The sequence below is a fragment of the Dermacentor andersoni genome, chromosome 3, assembly GCF_023375885.2.
Source record: "Dermacentor andersoni chromosome 3, qqDerAnde1_hic_scaffold, whole genome shotgun sequence".
Taxonomy (NCBI): domain Eukaryota; kingdom Metazoa; phylum Arthropoda; class Arachnida; order Ixodida; family Ixodidae; genus Dermacentor; species Dermacentor andersoni.
Window position 1 is genome coordinate 226636699 of NC_092816.1, and position 15783 is coordinate 226652481.

A 15783-nucleotide genomic window follows, 5' to 3' on the forward strand; every position below is an offset into this window, starting at 1 on the left:
TGACCTATCACCGGCAATGCTATCGCGTACATTGATATATCTCGTCACGGCACGGGCACCGTTTTCTGCCCGCCGAGGTGCCGGCGCCACTAGTACTCACCTGCTCCGGCCGCCGAGGTTCAAGTGACGGCGTATCCAGTAATCTGAACCCAAGCAGGTCACCTGTTACCGCCAAGCAGTACGCTAACAATAAAGAGGTTCTTATACTCTGACCGGCAGCTCATGCCGCGTTGACCCGTAGTGCCGCTGCAAGCTCACCACACGCTTTTAATACCACAAACGCGCCGCCGACATTTCACGCCCGTAGATCAAAGTCGACGGGCGCAGGCGCTACATGCTACGTGCCGCAGTCGCGCACTGCCTGCACAATCAACGACGTGGGCGCGAAGAGACAAAGACGATAGAAAGGAGCGTACTGGCAAATCTGCACAATGCGCGCTAAGTGGGCAACCTACTGCACACAGTCGCACGAGCTAGGGGATTGGCGCCACGTACGCGCCAGCTAGCAGATACCGCGCACAAAGAAGCGCCGCCGGTTCTCGCTCAAATGATCGCTGTATAAACACTCACACACGCGCACCGCAGTAAACCCTTAACGAGCCGCCACATTTTCAGGCGGCGGTTAGGCGGCGAAGCTTAGCTCACCTCGCACTGCACGTAACTATTATGGTAGTGGCTTGCGCTTCGGGGATCATGTCGAATGCTCACATCCGCCCAATTAAAGACGCGGCAAAGTCCCTCATTATATAAAATCCTAATTTTTAAGTACACTCGCTTGACTCTGAGCACTCAAGTCGCCTCGATTACGACAGAGCTCGAAGAAACACAGTGATCGTGCAAAATGGTTCTGGACGGCCAACTGTCGCGCCATGTTGTACCGAGAGCTTCAATAAGTCATATCAGCGCGTCTCCTCACTTAGAACACATGCACACTCATAGAACATGTAATAATCGTTCAAAGTCACTTACCGTGGAGTCTTGGGGGTTCAAAGCAGTGAGAAACATCAACCACGGTAGAAGAATGTGCCGTCGCTGGCAAATGGCTGCTCGATCGCAGCTTTCAACACGCGCGCGCGCGCTCCGAAGGCTGGTGTTCCTCCGCGCGTTGTTCCGACTTCGGCGTCCTCTGCAGCACCAAGGCGCGGCTACTCCGAACAGAAAAACAGCGCCGACACACATTGCGCGGGATATTTCGAATCTGACTGCAGAAATAATCCTACTGAAATTGTCGCTGCGGCTGACTGCCTTGTTGGTCATGGCTGAGTTATTCTTTTCTCTGTTTGGCTCGTCTCAATTTCCCCTACGCCACCGTTATTCCTTGAAAACCCCCATTTTACAACCGCAATGCCCCTTCAAATGGGGTCGGGGGTACAATAATGGTTCTAGCTTATTTTACTTCTTCTCGTGGGAGTACTCATTTTAGGCTAGGGGGGGAAAATGGCATATCAACTGTTAAAATGCCCATATGGGCTCATTTGTGTTTACAGTGTAGAGAATGTCAAAGTCGCGCCTCAGAACCGCGCAACCGCTGTGGCATCGTGGAAGTTTTTACCACGGAAGCCCGGCTATGATTCCCATCGAGACCAAATCACCAAACTTTCTTTTCAAACCCGTTAATTTACTTTGTTTACATGAACCTCCCTGCGAAATGTGACGTCAATCCAAACATTTTTTACCTGTTTCCACGACTTGCACCATCCACCACACTTAGTGTCATCATTCGGTCACGCTGCCGACTACGGCGAATTTTTGCGCAATGAGGCATATAATGCTTCTTCGTTAAATGCCCTCGCATGTTATCTGATGGCATCAAAGCTGTCCTATTCAGGAATGTCGCTATGAATCAACGATTAAAGAGGGAAAACCGTGGCTCTCAAGTTTCGTTAACCATGAGCGTGTAAGATGAGACACTGAAGTGGAAATCATAAGACAAATCTGTGCAGGTTAAATTCGAATGTGCAAAATAATAATAGAAGAGGTAATGGAAGGTGGATGAAAATTTTACTTTCCAGCGGTGCGAGCAGAACCAGCAGCCGGTGCATTACGCTTGCGTTCCACTACCAGTTGTGCTGCGGCGAGGGCGATCAATGTGGTCACCATGTTGCGTATTGATATTCCCTACATGTAGTACCCTTGGGAGTGTTGGAGAGCCCTACTCACTGTTGTGGTGGTTATTGGTGGAACACCCTTTTTTGCACGATGACGTCACGTAACGTGTGAAGTTAGGAAGGCACCTTGTTAAGAAACCCTCGTATGCTACCTAATCACATTGTGGGTGAAGAAAAACCAGACAGACGCTGGTGCCTGGTGCCCACAAATAATATTTTTAGCCGAGCGCGCTCCATCAGGCGGAAGCCTGATTTCGTCGATTCCACTGCTCGCACACTGTCAGCTTGCTGGTCGTGTCGTCGTCGTCTTTTGTTACCGAACCATTGTGGCACGTAGTAGTGCACTACAGGGCCTCCCTTCTAGTGAGGAAGCCGTGAGTTGGACGAATGACGAAGCACGGATGGCGTTGGCGCGAAACATACGCGGCGAGTAGAACTGGCCTGGCCGACAGGGAGTGTGACAGCAGAAGTGGCTAAAGCGTCAGAGTCTAAGTAAGCAGGCTTTAGACGGTCGACGGAGACCGTGTCTCCCGGCCGTTGATGAGCAATATAAAGTTTTTACGTTAACGCTTCAGTACTTTGAACGGACCATCATACGGGGGTCGTAAAGAAGGAAGCACAATGTGTTGGCGGACAAGGACGTGCGTGCAGTTCTACAGGCCAAGGTATACGGGCCGAGAAGAACGTCGTTGTCGCGGAGGGGAGAGACAGTACGCATAGCCGTGCGTAGACGTTATGCGCGGTCGGAAACATGAGCAGGTACGGTGTGCGAGTCGTTGAAGAATTCGCCAGCGACTCCTAGCGTGGTGCCCAACGTAAGCTCGGTGACGCTGGTGGAAGAGTCACTGCGAAGAGCGGTGCGGGTGCCAAACATAACGAAAGGAAGGCGCTCGATCCATCATGAAGGAAAAGTCGCAGCCATGAGTGAAGCCTTCAAAATTCGGTGATTCATTGTATATCTGGTGGTAAAAGGTGGTCTTGACGTGATTGACGCCAAGTATCCGAGATAAATTGGCGAACAATGTTGAGTTGAATTGACGGCCATGGTCAGTCGTAATGGTGGAAGGGACACCGTAGCCGCCTATCCAGAGTGTGATTAGTGCTCGAGTTATCGACTCCGCCGTTATGTCCAGGAGGAGCATCGCTTCAGGCCGTCTGATGCACCTGTCAGTGCAGGTTAACAGGTAGCGATGGTTCCCGCAGGGAAGAAAAGAGCCAACAATATCGACGTGCAGTTGGCTGAAGCGGTCGTCCGGAGACGGCAATGTGCCAAAAGGAGTCGCAGTGTGGCGATAAAATTTAGATTGTTGGCATTGGGGCACGCGCGTGACCAGCGACGAACCTCAACATTGATAGTTGGCCACACATAACAAGAATTGAGGAATCGCTGTGTTGCGCAAATGCCAGGATAACATAAAGAATGAAGGGCATTAATGACGGACCAGAGGTATGGGCGAGGCACGTGAGCACGACAACGTGCCGTCGACGTATATCTAACGAGGGGCAGGTCGCAGTGAGGAAGCAAGATATTGTTGCCAAGAGGGAGCCCGATGCACCAATGTATTTACAGCTATTTGCATGGAGAAAAGTTAGTGTAAATCGCGCAGGCTGGAACTAAGGTCACAGCTGCAGAATACAGTTTGTCAGAGCAACATTCCGGGCAACTTGGTAATCCATTACTGAAGTATTATTGCGCAACAAAAAAGAACACGGACGTAAAGAAGAATCTAACGTCCCTGTTCTTTTTTTGCTTCGCAATAAAATTTGAGTAACAGTCTACCACATCGTCTTCCTCTTGCGCGCACGGTCCTGTCCAAAAGCACCGTCACCTAACCGCTGGGGGCTGGAGCGCCGTCCAGGAGCTTCTTAGAATAATAGCGCTCTAGATGGACAATACGATTTTAACGCGACACGTGCTCGACGTCAGTTCATAGCTGTCACGAGGACGGCGTGTCATCAACAGAAGCGATTTCGTGATTGAATTGACTTAATCGTCGCAATACACGGTCGGACCCGGTTTAGCGTGACAGCTGTTTTTCGGACAGGCCGACATGGCGACTTGCAATCCACAGAAGAACGAGATTTCCGGGAGAGAACTGAAGGTTCCACTGGCAACGGTCATGTCGAGTCTTTTGTGACGCTTGAGCCCCTTTAAGTCGATCACAGCTAATGCGGTGAGCTATACAAGTCCGACTACCGGTGTCATGGGCGTATTCAGTTGTATGTCGCGACACTGAAGGTAGCAAGGTATCAAAAGGCACAGTGTGATGGCGACCAAACAAGCGGTAGAAAGGCGAAAAACATGTGCTGCCATGACGTGAGTAATTGTACGCAAGTGTCACGTAGGGCAAAGTGCTGTCCCAATCGCGATGGTCTGTTGAATCGTACACAGACGGCATCTCTGTAAGGGTGCAATTCAGACGTTCAGTCAGTCCGTTCGTTTGTGGGTGATATGCAATTGCAAGTTGTTGTTCGGTGGAGCAGGAACGAAGTATACCTCCGACAACTTGGGACAGGAAGTAGCGGCCCCGATCTGTCAGCAACTACCTTCGCGCGCCATAGTGAAGAGTCACGTCCTAAAGTAAAACGCCTGCTTCATCTGTAGCACAGCTGGTGGGAAGGATATGTGTAATCGCATAGCGCGTCGCAGTCTGTGGCAATGCCCATCCATTTGTTTCCTTTTATGGATGTGCCGAAGGGGCCAATAAGGTCCATGCCGACATGAAATAAAGGTTCCGTGGGGACATTGATTGGATTAAGGTGGCCAGCAGTTTGCGCGCATGGCCTCTTTCGATGCTGGCAGGAGTCGCAAGCCGCAACGTAACGTCACAAAGAGTGGTAAAGGCCTGGCCAGAAGAAGCGACGTCGAAATCTGTCGTAAATGTGGGAGGTTCGAAGGTGTCCGACAGTGGGTGCGTCGTGGAGCTCAGCAAGAACAGTTGAACGGAGATGACGAGAGACAACTAGCAGTAAATCTGGTCCGTCAGAGCAGATGTTACGTCAATAAAGAATGTCGTCATGGACCCCAAGCACTCTGGTTGAGCGATCTAATTGTCCTGAAGTCAAGCGCTCAATGATTGATCGGAGGGAGTCATCCTTTCACTCCTCAGTAACGAGGTCGCGAAAGTCAGAAATGGTCAGAAGGCAAGTGTCCCCATCCTGTTTGTTGTTGTCAGGAGGATCGACAGGAGGACGAGAAAAGTAGTCGGCGTCCAGGTGTAAGCGGGCGGACTTCTACATCACAAGAAAAGAATACTTCGTTCATGGCCCCAAAAGAACGCTGCGCCCTACTTGAGGTCAATCAGTGGCCAGACGATATCCGCCAAATTTTTAGCAAACTGACGAAAATAAGAGCATATTCCCATTAGGCCGCGTCCATCTTTTGCTGAGCAGGGTACAGGAAAGTGCTTGGATGCGTACCTTACCAAGATCAGGTTGTATACCAGCAGCACTGAAAAGGTGGCCAAAGACTCTGCCTTTGCAGTGTACAAAATGGCACTTAGAAGAGTTAACTTGAAGGCCAGCCTCCTTAAAAACTTCAAGAATAGCGACCAAGTGACCGAGGTGGCTGTCAAACGAAAGGAAAAATACGATAACATTGTCCGCGTAACATAAGCAGCTGGACCACTTATAGCCCCGAAGGAGGAAGTCTATTCTTTGGAAAGTTGCTGGGGCATTATAAAGTCCGAAAGGACTTTATAAATGTTTAAAATATTAAATGCCGTCCTGTGTAACAAAAGCCTTGTTATCACGCTCGAGATCACCAACCGAAAGCTGCCAGTAACCGGATCGGAGGTTGATTGAAGAGAAGTATTTCGATCAGTGAAGGCAGTCGAGAACGTCATCAATACGCGGGAGAGGGTACACATGCTTTTTCGTGACCTGGTTCCGGTGATGCCCAAGGGCTCGAACAGGGCTCGATTACACTTTTGGTTAGCGTGTTGCCTACTTCCGTTTGGATAACGTGGCGTTCTGCATGAGACACGCAATAAGGTAGTCAGCGGATAGGACTAGCACCACTGGTGTCAATCTTATGGGTGATAAGGGAAGTCTGTCCCAGCGGGCGATCCTCAAGGTGAAAGATGTCGTGATTAGACACGAGGACGCTACAAATATCTGCAGCCTATTCGGGAACAAGGGCTTTAGTGATCATATTCGAAAGTATGTCGGGATCGGACGTGGCGGACCTGACCAGACAGCAGGTGGCTGCGACAAGCACAGAAAACCTAATACAGAGATGGTGGAATGGTCGATGGGAGAAGCGTTGCCGAGCGACGTGCCTTTCGGGATAACTTGCATGCACAAACCAAATTTTAAAACAGGAAGAAGTACGCGGTTATCGGCTATGGTCCCAATGATATGAGGAACGGCAAATCTGCGTAGCAGGACAACATTGACATTAGGGGTCAGCACTTAGCGTCGGGAACACATGTGAAGCACGTCAAAGGCATACATATACATGGGGGCTTGAGGCGGCAACCGTACGAACTCTACAGAGCATAAACGAGGCTCAGTTGATTTTGGAGCACAACAGTGAATTGTCAGCTCGAGTTGGAGGAGTCCATCAGCGCAGTCAATAAAGAGGTCTGATAAAAAGTGGAGGCCTTAAATCATGTCATGGGAGCACCGTTCCAAGAGCAAATAAAACGAAAGTGTTGAAACCAGCAACAGTTATTCAGGCAGTGCACATGTCAAAGATAATGGGCGTTGCTCCATCAGCCACCGGGATAGCACGAGATGCGGCAGGTGTGAAGGACCTTCTTCAAGCTGCAACGGTGATGGTTGCTTATCACCGAAATATGGGCTCCAATATCAACAAGCGCTGGGGCAAATGCATCCACTTCTACATCTATATTACATCTGGTCGGCAGGGTGAGAGGCTTTGGCAGAAACGCCGACAATGCAGCGTCACCTCTGGAAGCTGCACCTTTTAGTGTTCCGAAGGTATGCGCCCAGGTCGGAATGACGGCGACGGCACTGGTGTGACCTGGACGAAAGGCGACGACTGTGCGGCGAAAAGGGCTTCCTACTACTCGGCGACGGTGACTGAAGGCGGTATGCGGTCGTAACGTCAGTGGCGTGCAGGTTCGACTCGGCTAGCGGCTGGATATAGCGAAAAACGCCGTCTGGACGAATGATTTTCAAGATTGGCATCGAGAACCAGCGGTTGCTACACAGCGCGGCGACAACTGAAGGACGGTCATCCGGTGTTCGCCACTTCACAAGGTTGCGAGACCCTAAAATGAACATTTATTTTCAGCTTACACAAGCGAAGGACGTTCGGTTGGCCGGGAACTGGCCACGGTGCAAACTGATTGCAAGCCGGCATTGGCGAGTGCTTGTGGCAAAATAGCGTTGAACAAGAGGGACCATAGGAGCGCCTGTAACGTTGACAGGTGGGTACAGAGCCGCGAGCCACATGGCTTCCAGCTCATGGCACACGATCTTCGTGTACTGTTCTGAACGCAGCTGTTTACACGAAGGAGAGGCCTGCCGGTCTTCACAAGACGATGTGGCAGCCGTATCGAGAAGCCGTGCAAATTAGTGATAACTACGACGGCTTTTCACCTGCTCGAAACGCTTGTACTCCATGATAATGTCATTAACTGAAGTACAGCTCTTACAAATGAGTAAATTGAAGGCGTAATCGGCGATAGCTTTTAAGACATGCCCGACTTTTTCATACTCCGGCATTTCACCGTGAGCCTTGCGGCAGAATGCCAGCACGATTTGCAGATATGTGACGTGCTTTTGTTGGACGTCTGAAATCTTGCCGACGACCTTCCAACCCAGTGGTTTTCCGAAGAGAACTCGCAACTTCTGCTTGAAGGTATCCTACTCACGGAGCTCTTTGTGGTTTTAAAACCACACTCGCCCAGTTCCCACCAACTAAAGAAATATATTCCTCAGCATCAGTGTGAGATACCATTTGTTGTAGCAGCTCACCCTCCCATACATCTCCATCCAGTCGTCGATGTTGGTGCATTCAGTGCCGCAGAAGGTTCCTGGATCACGCGAATGCGTGAGTACAACAGTCGACGCAGTCGACACAGGCGTCGCCGAACTAGGCACCATTTCCTGCGACATCGGTGAAGAACCGAAGCCGTAGTCACTGCGAAGCTCCGTTATGAGTCGTTGTCCCGCACCTCCACCAAATGTTCCGAAGGGGAAGCCCATGCGCAAATGTATCTACAACTATTTGCACGGGGAAAAGTTAGTAGTAATCGCGCTGGTTGTTGCAGAGGCAGGCACGTACACAGGATTTTTTTCGGGGGAGGGGGGGGGAGGGGGCAACCCAAGGTAATATTTCTATGCAAATGAGAGGGAGGGTACCTTTACTAGTACAAATGTGAATAATGTTCACCATTCGCCATAAGGACGCCTAAACCCGCCAAAGAAAATTGAAATGGCGTGTATCTCACAGGTACACCTCTTCTTTACTTGGCAAACAAAGAACCACATCAAATGGACTTGCGCATGAAAGATGCGCAGGAAGAACATTCCCAATAACAAGTGAACTAGCGACAGTGCCAAATAAAGATTTCTAGCAGCGTTTCTTGAATTAGCTCTGGAAGAATTATAGAGAATGTATATTTGCGGAACAATCACAGTTCTTTTGCATCCCTCGTTTACTGCTCTACCAAGTTCCAAAATCGATTCGTGCTGTTATTTCGGAAGTTGCGTAACGATTCGTGGTCCCCAGTCCCGTACAACCACGTAGAGCGCAGGACGCTGTGGGGTTCTAGACGTACTGAGGCCACCACGGAAGGTTAGAAAAACACCCCCATTAGCACAGCAGGGAAGTGGATACGTCAAGCGGCTCGATTCATAACTGTAGAAGCGTCATTCAACACACGGAATTATTCTCAACTTCCAGTGTCATTTTCTCTACTTCCTTTTTAAATAAGAAGATATTGATCCATAAGTATTTTTGCGAACAATTTTCGCTTTTTCTCCCTGTTTGGCTCTTGCCGTGGCTTTCTCCCTTAGTGGATCGCTTAATTTCTCATCTCCTTGCGACTCTTGTTTCCAGTTGCCAATTTTGCACGAAACGTGCTGTACGCTTAGGCAAAAACCAGACGAGGTAAAGGGTGACAGTCATATTGCCTATGGGTTTACGGTTATTGCGGGGTCTAATGATGGAAGCTGTTTCGCAATATCTAATTTGCCATCTTATCTAACCCATATCGCGCATATATGGCTCCGAAGATCTGCCAGCGTCGCAGCGAGCCGTCACTCGAGGAAATAATGAAGCAAAAGAAGTTAAATGCAACTGACAGTTTCTCCGTCAACAACTCGTTCCACGAGCATACAGAACAGCTTACTATGAACCGAATCCCTTTCCTGGCCCCTGGATCAGTCTAAATAAGGAAGGTTGAACTAAGGAAGCAACAGCGATGCGCGTGATCGTTGAATAGATGGTGAGATAAAAATTTTGTTGGGCATTATAAACAAAATAAAATTTTATAATTAAGATAATAAACTACGCCCTGCCTGAATTCATCTTGAGTTAGTAGCGCGGGCACCGAATCGATCAGAAAACTGGTCTCCGCCCCCCAGGAGACGCCGATAACTACCGCCATCCAAAAGGAGTGCAAAAACTGACAATCATTCCACTCTGTGAAGATTGGAATGACAGCGAAAGCTGACCACAGTCAAAGCTCTCAAACGAAAAGCAAAGTGTTTCACCTCCGCTGCGGGTGCAATATAATATAATATAATGCAATATCGGGCCGACCCGCGGCGGAGGTGAAGCAGGCGTTAAGCACCCCGCATACGTGGGTCAATCCCGAAGGTAGTGCAATGCCGGAACGACCCACGGGGAAGGTGAAGCAGGCATTAAGAACTCCCCATACGTAGGCCGATCCCGAAGATATTGCAATACCGGGCCCACCCGCGGCGGAGGCGAAGCCGGCGTTAAGAGCTCCCCATACATGGGCCCGTCCCGAAGATGCCAAAGGGCGCGTTGTAGGTTCCCGAGTCCAAGGGGGTATGTGCCATTGATCTTAGACCCTTTCTTCACTATCACCATACAGTATCGGCCCACATGATGATTTTTGCAGTGAACGGACGCCAAAAAAAACCTACAGAAGCTAGTCATACACTGCTTTCACAGTAAAAGACGGTAACATGTTGACCGCCAAGTAGATTGATAAGTCGGCGCTTTAGGAATGTGTGTGAGGAGTGGTGACATGGGTTGATGGGGGGGGGGGGGGGGCATGCCGCTTAATTTCGTGGGGGGTCCCGGGCCCCCCCCCCCCTCGGGCCTCTCCCCTTGGGTACGTGCCTGTGCAGAGGTCACAGCTCCAGCAGGCAGTCTACCACTTCATCTTCGTCTTTCTCTTGCGCGCATGGTCCTGTCCAAATGGACCGTAACAGTATCTTCAAACGTCAGAGAGGTACCACTCGTGCGAAGCAGCTGGAGCTCGGTGCCGACACTCTGGGCGGCAGCCATGGTCGTGAAGTGGATGACCGGTCGGCCGTGGCCCGTTGCATGGATGGCGGCGCGAGAAAGTGCATCGGCAACGGCGTTGGATGCTCCACTGACGTGACAAATGTCGCTGGTGAATTCAGAAATGTAGGCGAGTTGTCTGATTTCGCGGGGAGCGTAGGAGGTGCTGCTGGACGCTAGGGCAGAAGTCAGTGGTTTATGGTCGGTAAGGACATTGAAGGACCGTGCCTCGAGTAAATGTCGAAAGTGCTTCCCAGCCAAATAGATGGTTAGCAGCTCTCGGCCGAGAGTGCTGCAGCGGCACTCAGGGGGTGCAAGGTTCTCGGAAAAGAAGGCGATGGGCTGCCAAGCAACAGCACCTAACTGCTGCCAGACTGCACCGGCAGCGGTATTGATTGTATCAACTATGACAGGCGTTGGAGCGTCGCATTTGGGGTTGACGAGGAGCATCGCGGCAGCAATCACTTATTTGAAGCTTCTAAACGCGTGGTCAGCGGTGTCATTGCAGCCCACGGGAGTATTTGATGTCTTCAGGCCCGAGAGAAAGTCGTGTAGAGGCTGCCGTATATTGGCGCAGCGAAGAACTAAGCGCTGATAATAGTTGGCGAGGCCAAGCAATTCGCGCAGTTGCCTGGTGGTGCAACGCTGGGGAAACTCACGGATTAAGAGGGTCAGGAGTGGACGAATGCCGTGTGCATTGACGGGATGGTCGAGGGAATCTAACTCCGTAACGGAAAACTCGCTCTTCGGACCGTTACCGACAGAACCAAACTTGCTGAGTCTTACGAGCACTTGACGTAGATGGAGGTTCTGAGCTTCGGCGGCACTGCTGTAGATGATGATGTTGTCAAGAGAGGATATGCAGCATGTCAAGCCACGTAATACCTGGTCAATGGAGCACTGAGAGGTCTGGGCCGCATTGCGAAACACGAAAGGCATCCGAAGATATTAGAGCAGGCCGAAGGGTGTTCGACCTTGCGGATTTCCGCAGAACTATTACGTCACCCTTGCCTTTGCTTCGAGTTGTTGACTAATTCGAATTCGCCCTGCTATCTGGTAGCCGCCTCGTTAGCTATGATAGCAGAGCGGCGGCCCTGGAAAGGCTGTGGTCCCGTGTTCGTGTGCCGGACCACGATGAATTTTTCTTAAAGTGCTAGGCTTTTCTTTCTAGGAACCCATATGGGTTTCCTTTGTAGCAATGGCTAGGATAATGGCGGTCTTGGGAATATGTGAAGGTTCCACAGGAATCTAGTGACAGGCTTTCAACAGGTCGACTTTGTTAAAAATGGTGCAGCCGCGCAGTTCCGACGTCAAAGTCCTGAATGTGAGGTGTTGCTTACCTGTCTGGGACAGTGGCCTTGTTGAGAGCTCCCTAATCGCCGCAGAGACGTCAGTCACCGGTCTTCTTGGGCACCTTATGGAGTGGCAATGCCCAAGAACTGGAGGAGGGACGAATGAAGCGAAAGTCAAGCACGTCTTCGGTGTCAGCTAGACAAACCGGCGCAAAGCGACTACCCCACGTAAACACGGGAGGGCCAGTCATTATGATATGATGTGTCGGGCTTTGAGCAACCGAGCACTGAAAAGAGGGGGTTCAGAACACGTTCAGAAATTCAGCTATTACGGCTGACCAAGCGTCGGCAAAGAGCATGTGCGCCTGAAAAAGCCGAAGCATTGGAGTGCGACATGAAACTGAATGGTGAAATTCGTCTTAGAGTCCAAGATGCGGCTTTGCCGCACGTTGACGGCGAGCTTGTAGTGCCAAAGAAAGTTGGCTCCGATATTTGGCTGGTGCACGACCGCGATGACAAAAATCCAGCGAAAGGTACGTCTGAGGCCGACGTCCAGAGTCACCGACTTTTGTCCGTATGACCGAATGGTCGATCCGTTGACCGCAGTGAAAAAGGGCGAGTCGGGAGGATGGCAGCGCTCAGCCAACGTAGGAGGAAGGACGCAAATCTCGGCGCCAGTTTCGACGAGATAGCGCACTTTGGTGACACAGTCGGCGACGAGGAAAAAGCGACTGTATCTGGGACCTGTAACAGCGGTCACGGTCAGTGATCGGCCCAACCGTTTTCCGGGTAGGCGGGGTAGGCTGGATGGGCTGGCGGCACTCGTTTACGCGAAAGTCATAGCGACGGTGGTACCAGCAAAGTGTAACGGTAGGAGGAGAAAAACGTTCAGAGTGACCGGGGCTGGGGCGGCGAAGTTCTGACGAAGAACGCGGCCGGCGTGTTCGGATGACAGCGACCTCAACTCTCAGCCGCGCTTCTTGCCGTGTAAGCTCCTCGTTCACTTTGAGGAGACGCGCATAGCTGTCGCCAGCGGCGGCGCTGTGAGGAGGGTAAGGAGGGCGATGAACTGTGGCCACGGAGGGAAAACCGACATCCACAATCTTGTCGGCTAACTGGGCTAGTGATTCCAATGTCGAGAATGAAGACGCGGTCAGGATCATGCGCACCTGCGGTGGAAGGCGCTGCAGGACAACTTCCCAGAGTAGTGCGCTGTCACTTCAACGAGCCAAGTCTCCAGCCAACGCTTGCATACGACGCAATAAGTCGGTAGGTTTGCGGTCGCCGAGCTCCTCCAATGTAAGAAGTTGCTGTAATCGATGCTGCTCCGTTTCAGTCGTGCGCCGGATGAGCGTCGCCTTAAGGTGGTTATAGGGACGGGTATTTATTTATTTATTTATTTATTTATTTATTTATTTATTTATTTTGAATACTTTCAAGGCCCGTAGGTGCTACAGAAAGGAGTGGTACATATACACAGAAAAAGACTGCAGATCAATGAATAAAATATTTCTTAGATGGCATGGAAAACAGCAGTCTTGAACCTCGATGGGTCTATAATAGTAGCGACCGATGCGGGGAGGTGGTTCCAGTCATTGCAGGTGCGAGGTAAAAAAGAGTAATAGTACGCGTTCGTGGGACAAGATGGCACGAACACTTTATGAAGGTGATCGCTGCGGGATGAAAAGTAGGTAGGAGAAGTAAGAAATTTTTCTTTTAATACTTGGTTGTGGTAAATCTTGTGGAAAAGGCAGAGGCGACTGTATCCACGACGTACTGAAAGTTCCTGTATGTTACGGGTTTCCTTCATGAGTGTTACGCTAGCATGACGAGAGTAATTAGAATACAGCCGGACGCGCGGTTCTGAACGTCTTCGAGGGAGAGGGTGAGTGATACTTGAGGGGGATCCCAGATGGCCGAGGCATATTCTAATTTTGATCGAACAAGTGTTTTGTAGAGCGTCAGTTTTAAAGATGCAGGAACGACGTAAAAGTTTCTGCGAAGATAGCGTAGCGAGCGATTAGCGTTAGAAGTTATAAATTCAACATGCTTGTGCCATGATAGATCGTGAGTGATGTAAAGGCCGAGGTACTTGTAAAAATTAACTTGACAGAGAGGAGCGCAATTCAGAAAATACATGCGTGTGTCAGTATTGTTAGAGCGGCGTGATATGCGCATATATTTACATTTATTTACGTTTAGTTTCATGTTCCACGCATTGCACCATATAGATAAATTGTTAAGGTCTTCTTGTAGTTCAGTGGAATCGGCGGGGTCACTAATATTATGATATATTGCGCAGTCATCAGCAAATAGGTTAATTGAAGACGATTTCACGCAATCCAGGAGATCGTTAATATTGTCACGTGGTGGTGACGTTGAAGAACACAGTAGCAATACTGTGAACGACAAAACTAACTTTTATTGGGCGAACCTGTGCCCACAAAACAGGCTACACTTATAGCACAACGATAGCGGCGAACACGGTCGGCTATCGTCGAAAATGGGATCAGCGGGTCAAGCGCGTCGGCTTTTATACAACAGTCGTCGGATGTTCCAGACTAATCGTTGGGACCCGCGTGCCTTCCACAAAGTTCTACACCATTCGCGTGAGGTGATGAAATCAGATAACGCAAGGTTCGGCGACAGCAGACAGCGTATAGAAGCAGCGATAACTTTCCAGAAATTCGGATACGTGCAGGCGCGCCCCGCGCTGTGCGATAACATTTGTTAGGCGGCGAAACGTGGTAGCCCGATAAAGATAAGTACACGTGTCCATGTAACTTAGAAAGAGCAGAGGCCCGAGGACGGATCCCGGCGGGACCCCTGATGTAACCGATGAAAAAGCAGAGGAAGCGTTATTGGCAGTTACGTACTGAGTTTGATTGGAAAGGAAGTCCTTAATCCAAGCTAATACTAAAGTATCAATGTTAAGCTGATCGAGTTTAAGGTTTAGTAGTTCGTGCGTTACGGTATAAAAGGCCTTAGCATAGTCCAAGAAAATACATTCAACGTCAAAGTTATTGTCAGATGCAGCAAAAAGATCATTCGTAAAGCAAGCTAGTTGGGTTTCACACGAGTACATTTTTCTGAAGCCATGTTGACAGGAATGAAAGAATGAATTGGTTTCCAAAAATTCAACAAGGTGAGAGTAAATGATGTGTTCAAAAAGTTTGCATGGGATTCTTGTCAATGAAATGGGGAAGTAGTTCTCGGGAGCATGCGCATTGCCTGACTTTGGGACTGGAACCACCTTTCCTTTCTTCCAGTCACGCGGGAGCGAAGAACACTGCAACGACTCAGCAGAAATTTTAGAAAGAATAACAGATGAAAACACCTCAGTGCATTTCAATATTTTTGAATTAATATTATCAGGCCCACTGGGAGACGAAATCTGCAGATTATTGATTAGCCGGCTAATACCAACCCAGTCAATTACTATGGGATCCATCACAGGGAAGCTTGAACTTGGTGTACTCGGTAAATTGACGATGATATTGGCATTGAGGAAAGAGACAAACGCCTCATTCAAAACGCTGCAACATTGATTAGGTGGAACACTGGTGCCATCATTGTAAGTTAAATGTATAATGTTTGTTTTAGTGTCATTAACAACACTCCAAAACTTGCGCGGACTCGTTTGAAGAAACGAGGGCAGTGTAACATTCAAGAAGGTAGTTTTAGCGTTACTAGTCATTTGGATGTACTCAGTTTCGACTTGACGGTACGCTGACCAATGAGCGGGGAGATTTGATTGCTTGGCCCGGCGGAATAACCGTTTCTTTTTGTTGCGCACGCGTTTAAGAGAGTTGTTGAACCATGGCGATCTAGTGTTTGAGGGTATCTTTCGTTGAGGTATATAACTCTCAATTAAAGATAGTAGTTTATTTTTGAAAATTTGCCAGTTATCCTCAACTCAGCGTTCATCAAA

General features: G+C 49.6%; 1 protein-coding gene across 3 annotated transcripts in view; it reads right to left on the reverse strand.

The window, feature by feature from the left end:
• Positions 1-15783, reverse strand: part of LOC126536194 (uncharacterized) — a 288621-nt gene that overhangs the window by 229581 nt on the left and 43257 nt on the right. The window lies entirely within an intron of this gene.